The 21224-nt window shown below is 39.0% G+C and overlaps 1 protein-coding gene across 6 annotated transcripts in view; it reads right to left on the bottom strand.

Moving 5' to 3' along the window:
- Positions 1-17800, bottom strand: part of CNOT4 (CCR4-NOT transcription complex subunit 4) — a 152501-nt gene extending 134701 nt beyond the window's left edge. For 4 of the 6 annotated variants that reach the window (XM_027538909.1, XM_027538910.1, XM_027538911.1 and 1 more), the window contains exon 1: positions 17569-17799. The gene's annotated coding sequence lies outside the window, so the exon portion shown is untranslated. Of the gene's footprint in view, positions 1-17568 lie in introns of all 6 variants that reach the window. The other 2 variants (XM_027538907.1, XM_027538908.1) reach the window with 1 other exon arrangement.
- Positions 17801-21224: the final 3424 nt, after the last annotated feature.

Genomic DNA, 21224 nt, shown 5'->3' with positions numbered 1-21224 from the left:
TCAGAATACCCAAAAAACATATCTTTCATTTTCCCCACCATTTTACACATGATTTCCCTATTTCTATCAATTACCCTTTTGCTGTCATGTTCAGTATCATTCTGTTGGAAACTTTATCAACAAAAGTAAAACCAACTCACATCACAGATGGCAGAATGGACTATCAAGATATCTGAAAGAAGAGTTTAGAGTATAAAATACTAATTCAAACAGAGCCAAATTTCTTAAGAAATACAATACATCCACGTGGAAGTAGGGAAAAACAGAGAAAGGGCAGGCGTAGAGGGAGGACACTGAGCCTGGCATGAGCTGGGGAGGAAGCAAGTGTTGCTAAAGGAGGTAGAGGCAGTAGTGAAATAACAACAGATTGCTGTTTTATTTGCCACACTGTGCGGCACGTGGGATTTAGTTCCCTGACAAGGGATCAAACCTGTGTCCTCCACATTGGGAGCATGGAATTATAACCACAGGGCCACCAGGGAAGTCCCAATGGATCTCTAATTTAAAAGGGTGGTCCAGTCTTCCATTCAAAGTAACTTTCTGTAATAGTAACCAACCCATAACCTCTCTTCCCAATTTCCTCTGGTATATAGGTTGTCAGGTCTTTTGTGTGTAGGATGGAGGAGAGGAGGGTGAGTGAGGTGAAAAGCAGGCCATGAGCCATCCGTGACAACTTCCCCACCCACAAACATCGGTATAATCAAAGTCTACATTAAATATGCCTTCAAGGTTTAGTTAAGATAAGATAGACTAGAATAATCTCTCACTAACTCATGAATATAATGATTGACACCTAGGTAATGAATGTACACTAGGTAAGAAGGGAAGAAACAAAATCAAGGTGGGGGATGGGGAGGTGGTGGAACAGTGCAAAAGAAAATAGACATCTGTGGACTGGAGGTCCTAATGACAATAAGATTGATGAGTTGGGGAGTGCCTGGAAGGAGTGAAAAGACATGGTGGTCAGAGAGGGGTTGCATGACTTGAAAATCATGGGAGGTAGGGCTCACATTATTGGTAATAACAAGGTATAAGATATGACCATGTGAAAGCCTTTGACTGTGTGGATCACAATAAACTGTGGAAAATTCTGAAAGAAATGGGAATACCAGACCACCTGACCTGCCTCTTGAGAAACCTATATGCAGGTCAGGAAGCAACAGTTAGAAGTGGACATGGAACAACAGACTGGTTCCAAATAGGAAAAGGAGTACGTCAAGGCCGTATATTGTCACCCTGCTTATTTAACTTATATGCAGAGTACATCATGAGAAACACTGCGCTGGAAGAAGCACAAGCTGGAATCAAGATTGCCGGGAGAAGTATCAGTAACCTCAGATATGCAGATGACACCACCCTTAAGGCAGAAAGTGAAGAGGAACTCAAAAGCCTCTTGATGAAAGTGAAAGATGAGAGTGAAAAAGTTGGCTTAAAGCTCAACATTCAGAAAACTAAGATCATGGCATCTGGTCCCATCACTTCATGGAAAATAGATGGGGAAACAGTGGAAACAGTGGCTGACTTTATTTTTTTGAGCTCCAAAATCACTGTAGATGGTGACTGCAGCCATGAAACTAAAAGACGCTTACTCCTTGGAAGGAAAGTTATGACCAACCTAGATAGCATATTCAAAAGCAGAGACATTACTTTGCCAACAAAGGTCCGTCTAGTCAAGGCTATGGTTTTTCCAGTGGTCATGTATGGATGTGAGAGTTGGACTGTGAAGAAGGCTGAGCGCCGAAGAATTGATGCTTTTGAACTGTGGTGTTGGAGAAGACTCTTGAGAGTCCCTTGGACTGCAAGGAGATCCAACCAGTCCATTCTAAAGGAGATCAGCCCTGGGTGTTCTTTGGAAGGACTGATGCTAAAGCTGAAACTCCAGTACTTTGGCCACCTCATGCGAAGAGTTGACTCATTGGAAAAGACTCTGATTCTGGGAGGGATTGGGGGCAGGAGGAAAAGCGGACAGCAGAGGATAAGATAGATGGCTGGATGGCATCACCAACTCAATGGACATGAGTTTGAGTGAACTCCAGGAGTTGGTGATGGACAGGGAGGCCTGGCGTGCTGTGATTCATGGGGTTGCAGAGTTGGACATGACTGAGCGACTGAACTGAACTGAACTGATGGGGACTTCCCTAGCTGTCCAGTGGTTAGGATTCCTCACTACCATTAAAGGGGGCAGAGGTTCAATCCTGAGCTAGGGAACTGGGATCCCACATGCCATGCAGCACAGCTAGAAAAAGAAAAAAAAGACACGACCATGAAGTAGTGGCTGAGATAGGGTGGAGAGCAAAATCATTCAAGAAGAATTTTAGAACTTAAGAGGTCAAAGTAATAGAAACAACACAAATAGTGTATACTGCAACTATCAAGAATTTTTAAACGGATAGTGTTATTATCAAGGATGACAGTATACTATGAGCTAAAAGTCAAGAAAAGATGAGTAGCTCAGAATGCAAGAAATGCCAGCAAATCTAAGGGTTTTTGGACAATATAAACCAGGTTCCCTTTTTAACTCCTAGTCAATGGAAGAAGTCATCATGGGAAATGTAATCTTAAATCTCAGTACATGAAACTCACCACTGACCCTTGATGATAGCATATAAAAATGAAATGAAAAATATTATAGCCAACACATACAAGGATGACAGTGTCTTCACAACAGTAGGAAGTGGAGAAGTGTTTAGGGGGGAAAAAAAAAACAAACAAGGATACAAGAAATTTTGCTGATGATGGAAAGGACTGAAAAGGTAAGAAACAGAACTTTGTCAGGATTCAAGTGTGAGACATGAACTGTCACTTGGGAGAATGGCAGTAACTGACATAAAAAGGGATAAAAGATATAATGAGATTTGGACTTCGGGCGAGCAGTGGTGTCAAGCCTGTGACTGCCAGAAGGGGAAATGAGGTGTCAGAAGCTCCCTGTCAATAGAACGTGAGAGTCTGAGGAAGCACTGCCCTTTGTCTCCGTGCAAAGGGCTTTTCCTTCCCCTAATGATGGCATAGGAGGAAACTGCAATGTATCCGGGAGGCTGTAGAGTTTTTAAAAATTAATAATATAAAGAGTCTAGAGAACAGTTCCTAAATTCTAATAAACACAAAAATTTAAGCTTTTATCAGCTAATCAAAAGTAAAATATAATTATTATAGGAAAAGAGAGGTGTCTTAACATTTTTCTTTCCTCAGCTTGATGGGTTTTCCAAGTGATTTCCAGGTAAACCAGTACCAAAATGGACTCAGAAAACCCACTTGAGAAGAGGAAGTGGATCTGAGAAGATCAACTTCTATATAGTATGCATCAATCTCAGAAAATTGGCTTTTCCTCCAAAATTGTATCCCCAGCACCACTTAAATTGCTTTCCCCACCCACCTCGCTTCAATGGTGAAATACTGTACTCATTCAACGAGCATATACTGAGCACCTGCTATGTACCAAATATTATTCCCAGAACCTGGGTCTATCAAGGAACAAACATCCCCATCCTAGTAGATGGAGATTGACAACAACCCGTATATACAATAAGTAAGTGGATTATACAATATGTTTGATGGTGCTAGTGGTAAGAACCTGCCTACCAATACAGGAGATATCAAGAGCAACACGTTCAATCCCTGGGTTGGGACAATCCCCTGGAGGAGGGCATGGCAGCCCACTCCAGTGTCCTTGCTTAAGAGAATCCCATGGACAGAGGAGCCTGGCGGGCTACAATTCACAGGTTCACAAAGAGTCGGACACAACTGAAGTGACAACTTATTTTTTTTAAGTAAAACAATGCAAATACTAGGGGAGAGAGGCTTGAATGCTAACTGTAAATAAACAGGGCAGGCCTAATGAAAAGTACACTACGTGAACAAAGGTCTGAGGGAGTGGAGACAGCTATACAGTAACTGCAAAACTGCTCTCCAGGCAGAGGGACAGTCAGAGCAAAGGTTCTAACTAAGGCTTTTCTATTCAGTTCTTACCACTACTTGGTAACGATTTTATTAATCTTTTTTTCTATTTCTTCTCTTCTGTTGTCCAATCCTACTCTTTACCCTCATTTCAGCAGTGGATGGTAATAACAGGTAATATTTATCAAATATTTACTACATACCAAGCATTTTTTAAGCATTTTAAAAAGATTAACAGATCTAAGATATAATATAGATCTATAAACATACCAGATCTATGACCTAGATCTCCATCATTTACAAGGAAGAAAACAGATGCACAAGAAGATTAAACAACTTTCCTCAAGACTACAGAGTTATTTACCAAGTGGCAGAGCCCTGAAGCAGCATGTATAATAAGTCTTCTATACTGTGAAATTTAAGAACATTCAGCATAAAGACTGCCTCGTTTTCTCATTTCTAATAAACAGAATCTCTCATATTACATACTCAATAATTATGAAAGCTATTATAATGTTTTACTGACATTTTTTACAGTCATTCCTTACTACTGAACAGTCTTTACCTACAGTCTCTACTTACCATTTCCCTTAGCTCCCCTCAATCTGATTCACATTCCCAGACTAATGAAACTGCTCTAATGTGATTAGTGACCATCCCACCACAAGCCAAAGAGCTTTCTCTGGTCTCATTCTCCTGGAATGTTGCACTGAATTGTGTCAATTCCTTCTTTCCTCCTGAAGTCAAAGTGATATCATACTGGATCTTCCTATCCCTGTGACTTGTGCCCTAGGAAATTCTTCGTTTGTTTTCTGAGACATACTTTTCCACCTTCTTTTTACTTCTCCAGTTGTTCGGTTAATAATACCTTTTTTTTTTTTACGTCTACCCCTTTAAAGGTAGGGATCCCAAAAGCTTACTTTCCTTTATACTTGTCTGTTATCTCAGTCCCCCTCAAGGTTCATTCATCCAATAAATATTTATTAAGCATCTTATTATCTACCAGGCACTGTTTGAGTCACTCTGGATACATCAATGAACAGAATAAACAAATAATATCTTATCCACATAAAATCAAGTATCTATGCTACCACAGATACTCAAAACCATCTTCCCCTAAATACTATGGTTTTTCTAGTAGTAATGTATGGATGTGAGAGTTGGACCATAAAGAAAGCTGAACGCCAAAGAATTGATGCTTCTGAACTATGGTGTTGGAGAAGACTCTTGAGAGTCCCTTGGAAACCAAGAAGATCAAACCAGTCAATCCTAAACAAAATCAATCTTGAATATTCACTGGAAGGGCTGAATATTCACTGAAGGGGAAGCTCCAATACTCTGGTCACCTGATGTGAAGACCCGACTCATTGGAAAAGACCCTGACGCTGGGAAAGATTGAAGCAGGAGGAGAAGGGGAAGACATAGGATGAGATGGTAGGATGGCATCACCGACTCAAGTTTGAGCAAGCTCCAGGAGTTGGTGATGGACAGGGAGGCCTGGCATGCTGCAGTCCATGGGGTCGCAAAGAGTTGGACACGAATGAGCGACTGAACTGAACTGAAACACTATTTTAAACACATCTCTCCCCAACTTAAAAAAACGAATTTGAAGTGACTGCAATGATTCCCCTCTTACCAATCACATCTAAATTTCTCTGTCTTTATTTAAAACACTCATAATTATTTTCTATTACACCTATCCAAATTCACTTTCTATTATTCCTTGATTCAAAAGAATCCTAGGTAGGTCAGTACTTGGATTACCCGCTAAAACACTTTACTTGTATTTCTAGTTGGTCAAATAACTACTGAAAACGTATGTCCACTACCTAGACACAAAAAAGTATACTGAATAAAAAGTCTACAGAAACAGATTTTTTTTTAAATCCTTTCAAATGTGTAAAAACAGCAAACACTTCTACAGGGCTAACTACATGTCAAGGGTTTCCCAGGTGGCGCTAGTGGTAAAGAATCCTGCTGCCAATGCAGGAGACACAAGAGACACAGGTTTAATCCCTGGGTTGGGAAATGGCAACCCACTCCAGTATTCTTGCCTGGGAAATCTCACGGACAGAGGAGCCCAGCGGGCTACAGTCCATGGGGCTGCAAAAAGTCAGACACAACTCAGCACACATACAAGACAAGACTATATGCCAAACACTATTCCACACATTTTATAGACATTAAATCATTTATTCCACACAACAATCTTAATGGCAGCATCCTACAAATGAGCAAACTAAGGCCCTGATAGGATAAAGTCACTTGCCCTGGGTCTGACAAGAAGAATGTGGTAAAGTCAAGATTCACGTTCAGGCAACCTGGTTCCATACTAAACTGCATAATACTCGCAGCAGAAGCAATAAATAAAAATAGGAATTCAAAGGGCTGGCAATGAAATCTAGAGGCCAATGAAAACTATGTTCAACTGTATTAAAAAAAAATCATTTAACTCCTTTACTCTAAGAGCAATATTGCTTTTAATATAATGCCAAGTTTTAAAGATTGTAGAATTTAGTAGTACATTATAAAAAGCACAATCTGTAAACACAAACACATCATATGTTATTCAAAGTTCTCCAAAGCTGCTGAAAATATTTGCTAGGCATGACAAAATAATTTTTATATATTTATATATACATATAGGGTACCATTCAGGTATGACCTAAATCAAATCCCTTATGATTATACAGTAGAAGGGAGAAATAGATTTAAGGGACTAGATCTGATAGAGTACCTGATGAACTATGGACAGAGGTTCGTGACATTGTACAGGAGACAGGGATCAAGACCATCCCCTTGAAAAAGAAATGCAAAAAAGCAAAATGGCTGTCTGAGGAGGCCTTAAAAATAGCTGTGAAAAGAAGAGAAAAGCAGAGGAGAAAAGGAAAGATATAAGCAACTGAATGCAGAGTTCCAAAGAACAGCAAAGAGAGATAAGAAAGCCTTCCTCAGCAATCAATGCAAAGAAACAGAGGAAAACAACAGAATAGGAAAGACTAGAGATCTCTTCAAGAAAATTAGAGATACCAAGGGAACATTTCATGCAAAGATGGGCTTGATAAAGGACAGAAATGGTATGGACCTAACAGAAGCAGAAGATATCAAGAAGTGGCAAGAATACACAGAACTGTACAAAAAAGAGCTTCACAACCTAGATAATCATGATGGTGTAATCACTCACCTAGAGCCAGACATCCTGGAATGTGAAGTGGGCCTTAGAAAGCATCACTACGAACAAAGCTGGTGGAAGTGATGGAATTCCAGTTGAGCTGGAAGTGATGGAATTCCAGTTGAGCTATTCCAAATCCTGAAAGATGATGCTGTGAAAGTGCTGCACTCAATATGCCAGCAAATTTGGAAAACTCGGCAGTGGCCACAGGACTGGAAAAGGTCAGTTTTCATTCCAATCCCAAAGAAAGGCAATGCCAAAGAATGCTCAAACTACCGCACAATTGCACTCATCTCACACGCTAGTAAAGTAATGCTCAAAATTCTCCAAGCCAGGCTTCAGCAATACATGAACCATGAACTTCCAGATGTTCAAGCTGGATTTAGAAAAGGCAGAGGAACCAGAGATCAAATTGCCAACATCAACTGGATCATCAAAAAAGCAAGAGAGTTCCAGAGAAAAAAAATCTGTTTCTGCTTTATTGACTATGCCAAAGCCTGTGACTGTGTAGATCACAATAAACTGTGGAAAATTCTGAAAGAGATGGGAATACCAGTGACCACCTGACCTGCCTCTTGAGAAACCTATATGCAGGTCAGGAAGCAATAGTTAGAAGTAGACATGGAACAACAGACTGGTTCCAAATAGAAAAAGGAATACGTCAAGGCTGTATACTGTCACCCTGCTTATTTAACTTATATGCAGAATACATCATGAGAAACACTGGGCTGGAAGAAGCACAAGCTGGAATCAAGATTGACAGGAGAAATATCAATAACCTCAGATATGCAGATGACACCACCCTTAAGGCAGAAAGTGAAGAGGAAGCAAAAGCCTCTTGAAGAAAGTGAAAGAGGAGAGTGAAAAAGTTGGCTTAAAGCTCAACATTCAGAAAACGAAGATCATAGCATCTGCTTCCATCACTTCATGGGAAATAGATGGGGAAATAGTGGAAACAGTGGCTGACTTTATTTTTTTGAGCTCCAAAATCACTGTAGATGGTGACTGCAGCCATGAAACTAAAAGACGCTTACTCCTTGGAAGGCAAGTTATGACCAACCTAGACAGCATATTCAAAAGCAGAGACATTACTTTGCCAGCAAATGTCCGTCTAGTCAAGGCTATGGTTTTTCCAGTGGTCATGTATGGATGTGAGAGTTGGGCTGTGAAGATAGCTGAGTGCCTAAGAATTGATGCTTTTGAACTGTGGTGTTGGAGAAGACTCTTGAGAGTCCCTTGGACTGCAAGGAGGTCCAACCAGTTCATCCTAAAGGAGATCAGTCCTGTGTGTTCAATGGAAGGACTGATGCTAAAGCTGAAACTCCAGTACTTTGGCCACCTCATGGAAAGAGCTGACTCATTGGAAAAGACTCTGATATTGGGAGGGATTGGGGCAGGAGGAGAAGGGGATGACAGAGAATGAGATGGCTGGATGGCATCACCAACTCGATGGACATGAGTTTGAGTAAACTCCGGGAGTTGATGATGGACAGGGAGGCCTGGTATGCTGCGATTCATGGGGTCGTGAAGAGTTGGACAGGACTGAGCAACTGAACTGAACTGATAGGGACATATGACTAACAAATGGTATTTTATTAGCATGGCTATTAAAGTATTTTATTGTCATACTTGTTTTCATTCGGATCAAACAGATTAGAATACAGTGCAGGGAAGGTAACTACCTTAAACAAACAAAGACCACTAGCTTTACTTTCTAGAAGCAAAACTCACATTTATACTAGGTCTAGTATAACAAAAAAGATTTTAATAGAAGCAAGACATTCCTAAAGAAGTACCACTAAGCACCTAACTTATATCCATACCCTGCAACATATCACCAACTCTATGGACAAAGCACATTTTACAATATTTCTAAGGATTCATTTAGGAAATTTATGAAGCTATTTTATAACTAATTACATACAATTAAAAATGAAAGGAAGAGGTTCTTGTATAAAATAATCTTAGAATAATCTTATGCCAACTTAGGAACAGATGAGGAGTATCATACATATCACTTTCTCCTCTTTCCCATTTCCCCCTTCTTCCTGGCAGATTAAAGACACAATTGTCAGGTTCTGAGCTAGAGAGATTAAAATGCCGAAGCCTGGAGAAGGAAGCTAATCTGATTTAGAAAATGCTAAAGTTTGTAGCCTTCCCAACTAGTAGCCTAACTTAGAAAACCTAAAGTACGTAGCCAAAGGCAGCAAAGGAGCCAGTACCATCAATGCCTGAGGCAAAAATGCACTGTGGCCGTTATTAGAATTTGAAGACTTTCGTTGTATTTTCTGCCTATCTTCCCTTTTCCTAGGTTTGCAATGCACCTGCCCTCGTAGCAACTCAAGACACTCCCAAAGCCACTCACACAAAAAGGGCCCTTTTCCAAGATTTATATGAATAAAGCTATGCAAAATACTAATAATTTGACATTAATTCAAGTTGTTAAAATCTGGGAGAGCCTTTTGGAGAATGGAACCATTTGCTCCCCTCCCTATCAACCCCTCGGGGCTTCCCTGGTAACTCAGCTGGTAAAGAATCCGCCTGCAAGGCAGGAGACCCCCATTGGATTTCTGGGTCGGGAAGATCACCTGGAGAAGGGACAGACCACCAACTCGAGTATTCCTTTCCCTGGTGGCTCAGCTGGTAAAGAATCTACCTGCAGCACGAGAGACCTGGGTTTGAAAGATCCCCTGGAGAAGGGAACAACTACCCACTCCAGTATTCTGGCCTGGAGAATTCCATGGACTATATAGTCCATGGGTCACAAAGAGTTGGACACAACTGAGTGACTTTCACTTCACTACCACCCCTTCATCGTGGCTCCATACTCAAGGCATTAAATTAAAAGTTCCTGGAGGAAAAGAATAGATTGGCAGCCACCACTGAAAATATTCTCAAATACTAAGGCTCTCCTATACTGCATATTTGATAATTTACTTCCTTTCCATGTACACTGGGAATGAGAAAGAAGCATAATCCTCAAGATTCTTCTGCACAAAGGCGATTTCAATTCAATCTTAAATCCAAAATTAAAATATGAAAGGCTCTGTTAAAATATACCAAAGGAGAAAGCAACAGCTTTTATTCTAGTGACCATATTAGACAGCACACATAACCCGCTAAATAAAGAAGGGGAAAAATGTCAGAAATAGCTCTGTCACATTACCAGGATTAAGGAGGTACAGAATGGAAGGAACATCAATGAAAAACACATATTTCCCAACAAAGCACTATATTATGTTATTATCTTTATTCTTATTATAATTTCCCAAAATATTCATGGCATTATGGTAGATCTTTTATATTAATAATAGGAAAGAAAATGATTGATAAGTCATTTTGTAGCTGTAAGCACCCCAAGCTTGACATATTTTCAGACTCAATTGTGATAATTCTTGAGATCTACATGCTAAATGTTGTAAAAAGGGACTAAGTGTCATATTGAGGGAATCAGAAAGAGAAGAAATGAAAACCATCTACTATTTACAAAGCCAGAACAAGAAATCTACTTTTCCCCCGTTGCTTTAAGATACAAAATGAAATTTTCCTTCACAAAACAAAGCAAGCATGCTCTCCAGAAATACACAATAGATGAAGAAAGTTGGTTTAATGAAGAGTAAACAAACCAAAACAAAGAAAAGAATAACTTCCAGGGTCTCAAAACTTAAAAAAAAAATTCCAAATAAGCCTGTTGTTTAACCAGATATGTTTAGAATACCTCTGCAAAACAAAGTATAATCAAAATAAATCAAAGAATAAACTTTCACTTAATAATGGCCCTACATTCTTCTTTGGCCTGCTGACCTATCCTTATTCATCCTTACAGGAGCTTGGGGTTGACAATATTAGTGTCTATTCATCAGAATTTTATGCCATTCCTTCTGCTTTCATCAGGTCACTATTAAACTTTAAAGACACCCAATAATATATACTGGTTACAAGCTGTTCAAACATACATTTCCTAGTAATCCTGAACTCATACACATTTAAGCAGATAAGGCATCAATTACTATTTTACAGATGAAATATGTTCCATCTCATCATCATGTAATAAAGATTTTATTTTCTAAACTCTTATTTCTCAGTGAACACATAACTAAAATTATTTGAAAACACTGGTGGTTATTTTCTGCTGAAATTTTTTGAGATTGTTATTTTGAGAAATCATGCCATCACTTCCTTTCCAAAAGGTGGGCTTGGATAACAAACTGCAGTTTACTATCAAAGACAAAGAGACTACATTTCTTCAGTTCTCTACTCTCCAAAACCTTGTTGTCATTTCTGGATGTAAAGGACTGAAGAGAAGATGGAATCTATGAGATGTCACACCAACATCTCTCAGATGGTGCCTTACCTCCATAGTCTACTCATTAATTTTTCTCACTCAACTGTCCACCCCACAATACACTGCACACTACTGAAGGAGGGATCTTTCTAGAAAGTACTTTCACTATGTCATCTCCTGCCCCAACCAACCTACTGGCTCCTTACTATTTAGCACATCAGATTCAACCTGACACTGAATACACCTCATAATCTAGCCTGACTCTAGCATACTAATTTCTCTGACACCATTCTCAGAAATTAGCACCTTATTCCACTGAGATCAGACTCCTCTCTCTCTCACATCATGCTGGTCCCCTTCAACGTGTCTGCTCCTGCTTCCATGCTCCACACGGAATGTATGGAATGTTCTCCTTCTGAAGACGCTCTGCCTATACAGACAGTACGTATTCTTTATTCAAGTCCTACTTTCTCAAGAAGCCCTACTTCTAAATATCTCTACACTAACATACTGGACTCAGACCTATGAATCAAAGCATTAGATCTATTATGTTTTGGTTAGCGCTAGTTAATAATTATGGAAGTACACCCAACCAGATAATAAACTCTCAGAAGAGGCTGAACCGTTTCCCAAGAAGCACATCTGTAATAAATACTTAAAGGCTATTTGACAGATTGACTGAATAATCTTGCTTAAAAAAAAAAACAAGGATTTTTATGTCAAAAGATTTTTAGCTCATATGAAATAATTGTGAAGATGAGGATTTGCTTCAAAATAATCCAGGTCAATGAGTAGGGGGACAAGGAATAAACTAAGTGAAGGTACCAGGTGAACTCAGGTTGACTACGAGTTGATCTTTGAAGTTGACACAGACATTTCTGTCTGTGTCAGAGACTTCTGTCTACTTCTGTTTAAATTTTCCACAATAAGTTTTTTTATTTTTAACACTAATAAGTCTAGAGTTGATTTTAAATGACAAAACCAAGGCATAGAATACCACTTTTCTTTACCCAACAAATACCCAGGTCCCTATTTAAAGTAAGAAAAAAATTCTGGAAAGATCTAACTTGGCAGGGAACTTGTATGATTCTAATTCTCAACTAAGAATTAATTTAAAAATTAAAGGAAAAAAAACAATCTAAATGGAACGATAATCATCAAAAGAAAAATTAATCTACTACCAAAAGCAATACTGTTTATATTTCAAATTCTCATTCAATTACAGCATTCACAAAAGGACCCACCCAAACAACAGCTGAAAATCAGCTGTTTTTAAAAAAAAAAGCAAAATACAAAAGGCAAAAAAAAAAAAAGGCTGCTACAATCAACATTCAATAAGCCAAATCAGTCAACGCTACTTCAAGAAATTTACAATCTGAAGACACTATTGCTCTTAACAGAGACTGACTTAGTAGAGTATTAAATAATCAGAAAAATAAGCACTTCCTCTTTATTCTGAGAACTGAAAATTATGTTTAAGAAATTTCAGATATTTGCCTTAATGCATCTGTTTGCTACTACTAAGGAATGCTCCACCCCTTTGGTAGTTCAGTCTACAGCTACTTATCAAAATTCAACCACCATTTCTCTACATCATCATTAACTAACTCTTTTTAAAAGCAGTAATACAAACACCTACTATCTTTAAATGTTGACATTTTATTCTCATTACACTGCTTCTTTGCCTTAACTTTTTTTTCTCCCAACTAGTTTTAGGCATATATACACACTAATCTGATTATTTTGATTTCCCCTTCTCCACAATTTCTCTAAATATTCAAGAGGGTAGGTTTTAGATACCATAACTAAAAACCCAGTGACTGTGAACAGATATCTCATATACCCTGATGCTGGGAAAGATTGAGGGCAGGAGGAGAGGGGCGGGACAGAGGATGAGATGGCTGGATGGCGTCACTGACTCAATGGACATGAGTTTAAGGAAACTCCAGGAGATGGTGAAGGACAGGGAAGCCTGGTGTGCTGCAGTCCATGGGTTGCAAAGTCTGACACGATTGAGCAACTACACAACAAATAAACAGCAAGCTTTATCCTAATAGCAATACATCATCTGTCCATCACCCAATACAATTAAAGCTTAAAACAAGACAACTTTCTTATATAAACAGAGTTTAGAAAGAATGAAACCATACTCACAAATAAACTTCTTAGAAGAAAAATAAACATATTTAAATTGCCTTGTACTTGCCCTATCTTTAAAGTTTCATTTTCCTAGCAAGTAAAGGTAATGATCTTCTTTTTAGTAGCATGTAATTTCCCTCTTCCAGTAAAAGAAAAACTGCTAGATAGGAAAGCTAATCTAAGGGGCCAAAAGAGTGTTGAAATTTTCTCTTCTATAAACTACTTTCTCATTAAAAAAATACAAGAATCATGCTATGAAAAAGAAATGAGACAAAACCTATTGAATTAATATTATTACACCTGAAAAAGTTGACATTTACCACACAATCTTTTCTAATAAAGAAGACCACATAAATATCAAAAACATTTTCATAAAACCACTAAATATAGGATTAAAGGTCCCACTTATCTTTTTTCATCACATCACTGAGTAAATAATGCCCATCTTTATCATTTGTATACTCTTGACTTTTGAGAAAAAACATTACTTTTTAAAATATCATGGGTATTACCACAAAGAATGGGCCATTTGCACATTTTTCCTAATATCTGAGTTAAACACAGATTTTTTTTAATCTCAAAATGTGTTAACAAATTTTATCCAATACATGCTACTCCAGTGGGATGAAAACCATTTACAAGTTTCACTTAGATTAAGAAATCCTTTGAGAAAAGTATGTAGTACATTCTAGTTATACTATTTCTAGAGCACCAAAAATCTCTATAACCTATTTCCCTACTGTTTTTCTTTAGAACCAGCTGAGATGAATGTAACTTCCTTCACAAAAAGTCAGAAGACAGTAGTATATCTAATGACAAAAAACTAACTGAATTTTCAGCAAATGTTTAAGTTTTTACAAATTAAAACTTTCTACTTCACTTGAATGGTATATAAAAATAGTAACACTGAGTTGAAACAGATTCAATCAAGTGCTATTTGCAGGCACCAAAAAGAAAAAAAAATGTTTTCATCAACAGTGTGGCTTAACCTTAAGACAGGAGTAGTGAAGGAGAGAAAGGGAAGATTTCTAAAATCATAGTGCTTAAACTGAGAAGGTATTTTTTCATTAACTTAATATATATATATAAAACATCATCTTAAAAATAAACCTCCCCTAATGCAAGATGCTCATCCTTAAGCAATGCTCTCTTTCTTTTACAAAGTAATAAACTGCAAGTTATCACTAGTGCTCCATTCAGACTGAAGTTGAAGGGCATTACAAAACAATTTTTCTGCACTTTGCCATGTGGTTATAGTCTTATCCCTCATAAAAGGTTTGTCTACAGAACTTTATATAAACAAATTTTATAACAAGTTTACCTTAAGTAATTCACATTCAAAAACCCTCCTTTAGAAATAATCTATTAATTGAAGAATTCAACTACTGAACCCAGCAGAAAGTATTTCAAACTATCTCCCCCTCCCAACAAAAAACCCATAAAATTAGGAAGCTGCAATAAACCATACAAAAATATTTTGAAATCTCAGCTCTCTATTTCCTATCAAAATATCAAAGCACTTATCTTCTTCAGATGTGTTAAAGATCCCAAAGTGAATTCATTTTGACTTCACAGTGCTGAAAATAAGAATTTGATGACTGCAGGTAAAAAAAGTATAGAGTGGAGAAAACTACTTGAGAACATTTTTTATTGAAGCAAAATAGCTTTACAAAAGAAAAGATATATTAAAATCATTTACCTTCTTCTGCCAGACTGTCCTCTCCTAGAATACACAGCTTACAATTCAGCAAAGCATGACTGCCAAAGGTTTCTAAACCCATTCAGATTGTTCATAGTAGAAAGCTTCTCCACCAGTGTATTACAAAGAAAAATGAAATGTATTTTTTGCTTAGAGTTGAAGATCAATTGTATTAAATATTTTCCTACTAATATAAACTAAAAGTAATACTTGTAAAAAAAAAAAAAAAAAAGCTCAGGTTATAACTCAACCCAAGGTTTGCTACATGAATTGCTTCTAAATCTCAAAAGAGTAGGGATTAATTCAGTTTCCCCAAATTGTGGCTTAACTGGCTGAAAGGAAAAACAAAGCTTTATAAGTATCTTTTCCTAACCTTGGTTTACATTTGATGAAACAGACCATTTATCACAATCAAGTGAAAGTAATGTCAAATATAAGATTCCTCAAGTACTACAGATAAAATCTGTAAAAATCAACAATTAATGCAGTAATCTCCAAAAGTGATTTAAAGGCCAGCTGTATGTATTTATATTTACATTTGAGGTATTATTACTTTTGCAAGTAAGAGGTATATTGCTGCATGAGATTGCTACTATGACTTTTAACATTTTTATATATATCTTATGAATACAATGTATTATTCATGTTTAAATTTGAGATGTATGTATCTAATCTATGTAATCCTGTCTGGTTTTCTGGTAGTTCTTTACTTTACAGTAGTCTGATTATAGCAAAAGCTCCTTCTTCACTTTATGCCATTACTCAGGACATTTTAATTTTGCTTTCACCAAAACAGACATCATAAGCCACCCTTGGCTTCTAGCTTTCTGTTTCTTAATGTAAACAATAATGACAGTGAGTGTTACCAAATGCATTTATGTGCACAGCTTTGTCATTTCTTTTCCCAGCCCCATTTTTTCCTATGAAAAAAAATGAGGGATTTCGTTCTAGAAAAAAACCGATTTTTCTTTTGCTTATATACCTAATGGTTTTCAAAAGAAGATAATGTATTCTGATACCTACCATTCTAGAAATGTTAAAAGAAAGAACTTACCAAATCCAAAAATATTAAGTCAATCTGGTATTAGCCAGAGAGGAAATTTCCACTCAAACTATAAATAAAATGTCATCAATTAAGCTGAACATCAGTAACACTGAGTCAATAATCAATTCTCAATTTGGAAGGAATCCCTAACCCACATATAACCTGCATATAATCAAAATACCACTTATATTTGCTCGTGAAGCTCACAGATGAATTTGATTGTGTGTCAGATTTATCTTATTTTTAAACGCCTAGGCTAATATTTGTTGGTATCATCAAAGCCCATACTAAGTGTCCTGGGGAGATGCAATTCAGAAGAACGTTTGGTAGCATGGAGAAACCGGTCCAAAATGAAAAAAGAAAAACAAAACAAAACCACGTCCCAACAGAGCAAATACTCCACAAATTGATCACTGGGAGCAAAACGAAGACGCTCCTCTCCGGAGTAGCCTTGATAAACGATCTTCACTCAAAATGTTTAATAGTATCCTACCTCACTTCATTCACTTCCCAACTTCCTTGACTTTTCAGGGGCCAACACGGGGCGTCCCTTTCTTTCTTTCTTTCTTTTTTTTTTTTTTCTGGAAGAGTATGCTGAAAGAATCAGTTAGGAAAGAGGGAAGGAAAGGACAATACCCAAGAAAGCTGTGAAACAGGTGGGTTAGAACGAGCAGCGGCACAATCGAGATAGTTAAGGGGCAGCTTTTAAATGACAGATGTGGTTAAAGGAAAGACAGCAAATCGGAAGCTCCAGGGTAGCAAGACAGGCTGAGGGGCTGACTGCAAGCAACAGAGGGGGGCAAAGGCTAACTCCAGAGTGGTAGCAAAAAAAAAAAACAACCAAGCAGCAGGACGAGTGGGCAACGAGCAGTAGGATTAATGAGCAGCAGCAGCGGCACCGGTCAGAGTGGGAGTGATGGCTTTGGTCCTGGGAGACGGGGTCCACTGGGAAAGGACGTCAGAGAGGGGCAAGGGGGCTGGGAAAACAAGGAGTCCTGAGACTTAAGATTGCTGCTCCTACAAAAATGTAGAGGAAAGCGCTGAAGACGAGCAGCCGCCTCAGCTGCCCAATTGAAGAGATTTTCGAAGCAGCCGGCGCTCGCCGCCGCGCTGCCTTCTGCCCCGCTCCCTTTTCCTGGTGGTAACTGCTGTGGCGTAGAGGGGAGAGGGAGGAAGAGGAGGAGGAGGAAGATCGAGAAGGAGGAGGGTGAAGATGAGGCGGGGGGGGTGGGGAGAAAGGGGGGTGCGGCCTGCACAGTCCCAGCGAAGCCTCCGCTCTCTCGTAGCCGGTCAGCCCTGGGTTTCCCCTAAAGCCCAGCCCCGCATAGACTCACCCGCCTGCCTTGCCTCGCTTTTCCCTTAGCCGACTCCACGCGCTGCCGCGTCCTCACGAGAGACCACTGAACGAGTGTCGGGGAAAAAAACTCTTCAGAACCGGGTCTGATTGCTTCAGTGAGTCCGACCTTTACGGCTGAGAGAGAGACTCTCAGCTTTCGGTGGGTTCCACAGCCAGACGGGCCACCATCTTACATTAGGGTAAGACTCCTCCGGCCTCCCGTGCGCAGGCGCACGCCGATCCGGCCGGGAGGGGCGGGGGAGGGGCGGGAGGAGCGGCGGGTGGCCGCTCCCGCAGCACCCTGGGAGTTGTAGTTCTGGGAGGGCAACCGCCCAGCTGCAAGCCGGGAGTTGAAGTTCTCACTCGGAGGGTGGCTGGCATCGCCTGCCTCACGTGGCTGCTACACTATTGCCTTTTTTTCGTGTTTTGCTTCCTTCTCGGCCCTCGTGTGTGCTGCTCCGCTGTCATTTGGTCGGCGGCCTACGTTAGCGGTTCCGTTTCCTCAGTGTTTGCTCAAATATGGGAAACCAAAACTCGGGGCGGGCATAACCAATTTGAGGGGAGCCGAGAAAGTCTTTTCTCTGCTCCGCCCACTATAGGTATCAGAGAGGGCGGGGTAGAGGCAGATGCGGGGGTAGGAGGAGCGCGGGATTTGATCTAGGGTGGGAATGAGATACTGAATTAGCGTTCGTTTTTCGAAAAGTGAGAGTTATCTCGTTTCCCCTGTTTGCGCTTTTTGGAGCCACCACCCTTCTTCCCATCCTCACCATTAATCTCCACTGAAGAGGTAATCCTAAATTGTCCTGTACAGAAGTACAAGAGAACGGCAGACCCACTCACTTACAAAAATGTGTTTCTGATGAGGTCAATTTGAGAACATTATGCGGACTTTGCATATTAGTGTTAGTTCGGTTTCCAGCCTGCACAGCTCTGCGCGCGGAGTTCACAAACCCTTCACACATCAGTACATGCCAAGGAATATAAGAATGCACTCGCAATTTCTACGAGCGCTGAGGAATCCTCAATCTCAAAAATCAGTCAATTTACTGGTCCCGCCCACAGTCCTCCTAGAATTCTGATGGAAGTGGCGCTCCACGCAGTCGTTTCTGCTTATTGCGTGTATTCCTCACCCATTCATACAACGGATACTCATGGGCTCCTCCTGTGTGCCCGGCACTGTTCTATACATGGGGAGGCGACGGTGAGCAAAATAGATAGCATTCTCCGTTTCTATTCTAGGAATTCCTGTATCTATTCCAGTGTGTGTGTTAGGGTGAGAGAAAAGGGAGAGGAAGCAACGTATGATTAAAATGCATAGTGCATTGTAACTGATGAAAAAAAACAGAAGGGGAATAGGGAGAGGTTGCAGTTTTAAATCTGTGAACCTAAGCCCGTAGTGAGCAGCTTTTTCATTTTTCAAAAATACATTAGTTATTTGTGTTTCAGTTTCTTCACTGTCAAGCCTAGACACAATTATTTGGTGAATACCTAAAATATGTAATAAACTCACAATTTCCCCAAAATTTGAAATTGTAGAATCATGGGATTATTATCTAGCAAGCAAAATTGGGAAAATCATTTGGCTTCACCACCTTTAGGTAATAACGTTCAGTAGAGGAGGCGTGTTTTTTTTTAATGTGTGTTTGTTTTTTTAATCACCAATTATATGGTGAAATATAAGCCAAGTAATGCAAAGACCAAAATAAAAAGAATCCTTAACCTTATTAAAGATTAGAACCACCACTATAAGACTTCCAGAAAAAATCTTTAATCATCATTTAATCCATCACCTTATCCTACATACCTTTTTTAAGAGCAGTGTCTTCACAGTGTCTCTTGTATTAGCCTAAAATGAAATTCAGGGATAATTTATAAATTTCATTTACATACATGATTTTGTTTTAAATCAAAATAATGTCCTATATATAATATAAAAAGTACAAAAAAGTGATTTGTAGTTCAGTATGTAAATGCTCAGACATAACTAGTCTAGAAAATATAATCAAATCATCATTTGTTGGCTCCTGTAAATCTCCAGGAATGTGAAAGCTCCAATTACCAACTGACACAAGTATGGTGATGTGGCCACCTCTGGTGACAATGCTAATCTGTCCTCAGCGTCCACTGTAGATGCAGTCCCAAAGCATTCTCTGTTAGAATTGTATAATAATTAGAAACAGTGTCGGTGAGAAGTTGCTCAGTAACACAGGTAGCCCAGTCTGGTGCTCTGTGAGGAACTAGAAGGGTGGGATGTGGGGAAGAGAGGGAGACTCAAGAGGAAAGTGATATATGTATAATTATGGCTGATTTTCATTGTTGTATGACAGAAACCAATGCAACACTGTAAAGTAATTTTCCTCCATTTAAAAGATAAATTTTTTAAAAAGCAAAAAAAAAAAAAACAAACCCTTGTGTTCATATGCAAAATAGTTGTTCATATATATATATATATATATATATACACACACACACACACACGGGTTTTTCGCCTATACTGAGGACATTTAAAAGATATGAAGGACACACAAAAAATTTTCATGTAAGGAAGATTCCCATGTTTTGCAGGAAGTCTTGGGCTTCCCTGGTGGCTCAGCTGGTAAAGAATCTGCCTGCAATGTGGGAGACCTGGGTTCGATCCCTGGATTGGGAAGATCCCTTGGAGAGGGGAATGGCTACCGACTCCAATATACTGGCCTGGAGAATTCCATGGACTTGTATAGTTTATGGGATCTTGAAGAGTCAGATGGGACTGAGGAACTTTCACTCATTGACTAGCTTACCTGGCCCCTATCCTCTAAAAGTCAATAGTACCTCCAGAAGTATTCAGTACTAGGGGGGCAATACCATACCTACTGAAAGTCATTTATTCCTGGAGATTAAAGTGACATTTACTAGGTCACCAACTAATTAGTGACAGAGTCACAACCCTCCCATGCCAATGCTCCTTTTACAGTATTTTACCAGTTTTTCATATATGTATGTGTGTATGTTTGTATGTATAATTTCATATAGACATCCATGGATGCCCATATAGACATCCATGAATGCCCATATAGACATCCAACATATTTTTTTTCATATCATTTTAAAAATTAATTAACATTAAATTATATTACCTCACTGCCCAATGATTCCTTAGGACTTCCTAGGTAGCTCAGTGGTAAAGAATCCTCCTGCTAATACAAGACACCCAAGAGATGTGGGTTCAATCCTTGGGTTAGGAAGATCCCCTGGAGGAGGAAATGGCAACCTACTCTAGTACTCTTGCCTGGAAAATTCCATGGACAGAGGAGCCCTGGCAGGCTACAGTCCATAGGGTCACAAAGAGCCAAACACAACTGAGTGACTAAGCACACACAATGATTGATTCCTTGGTATAGCATATACAATCTATTCACTCAATAAATGTTTTCTGCCTTTGAGTATTGTACTAGGAGGTGTTGGTGGTGTTGGTGGTATGGTACAGCAAAACATTGTCTCTGTCCTCATAGAACATGGTACCTAGTGGAGGAGACAGATGAAATAATCAGACATTTAAATAAATACAATATATAAATATAATTTCTTATAGATTATTATAACTGGTGATGAGTACCGTGAAAGTGTTTATAAGATGTTATGAGAGTGTTTAGGAGGGGAAACTCTTTTTTGTTT

The sequence above is a fragment of the Bos indicus x Bos taurus genome, chromosome 4, assembly GCF_003369695.1.
Source record: "Bos indicus x Bos taurus breed Angus x Brahman F1 hybrid chromosome 4, Bos_hybrid_MaternalHap_v2.0, whole genome shotgun sequence".
NCBI classification, from domain to species: Eukaryota; Metazoa; Chordata; class Mammalia; order Artiodactyla; family Bovidae; genus Bos; species Bos indicus x Bos taurus.
Note: the sequence above shows the minus strand (reverse complement) of the source record. Positions and strands in the feature narration are given on the sequence as shown.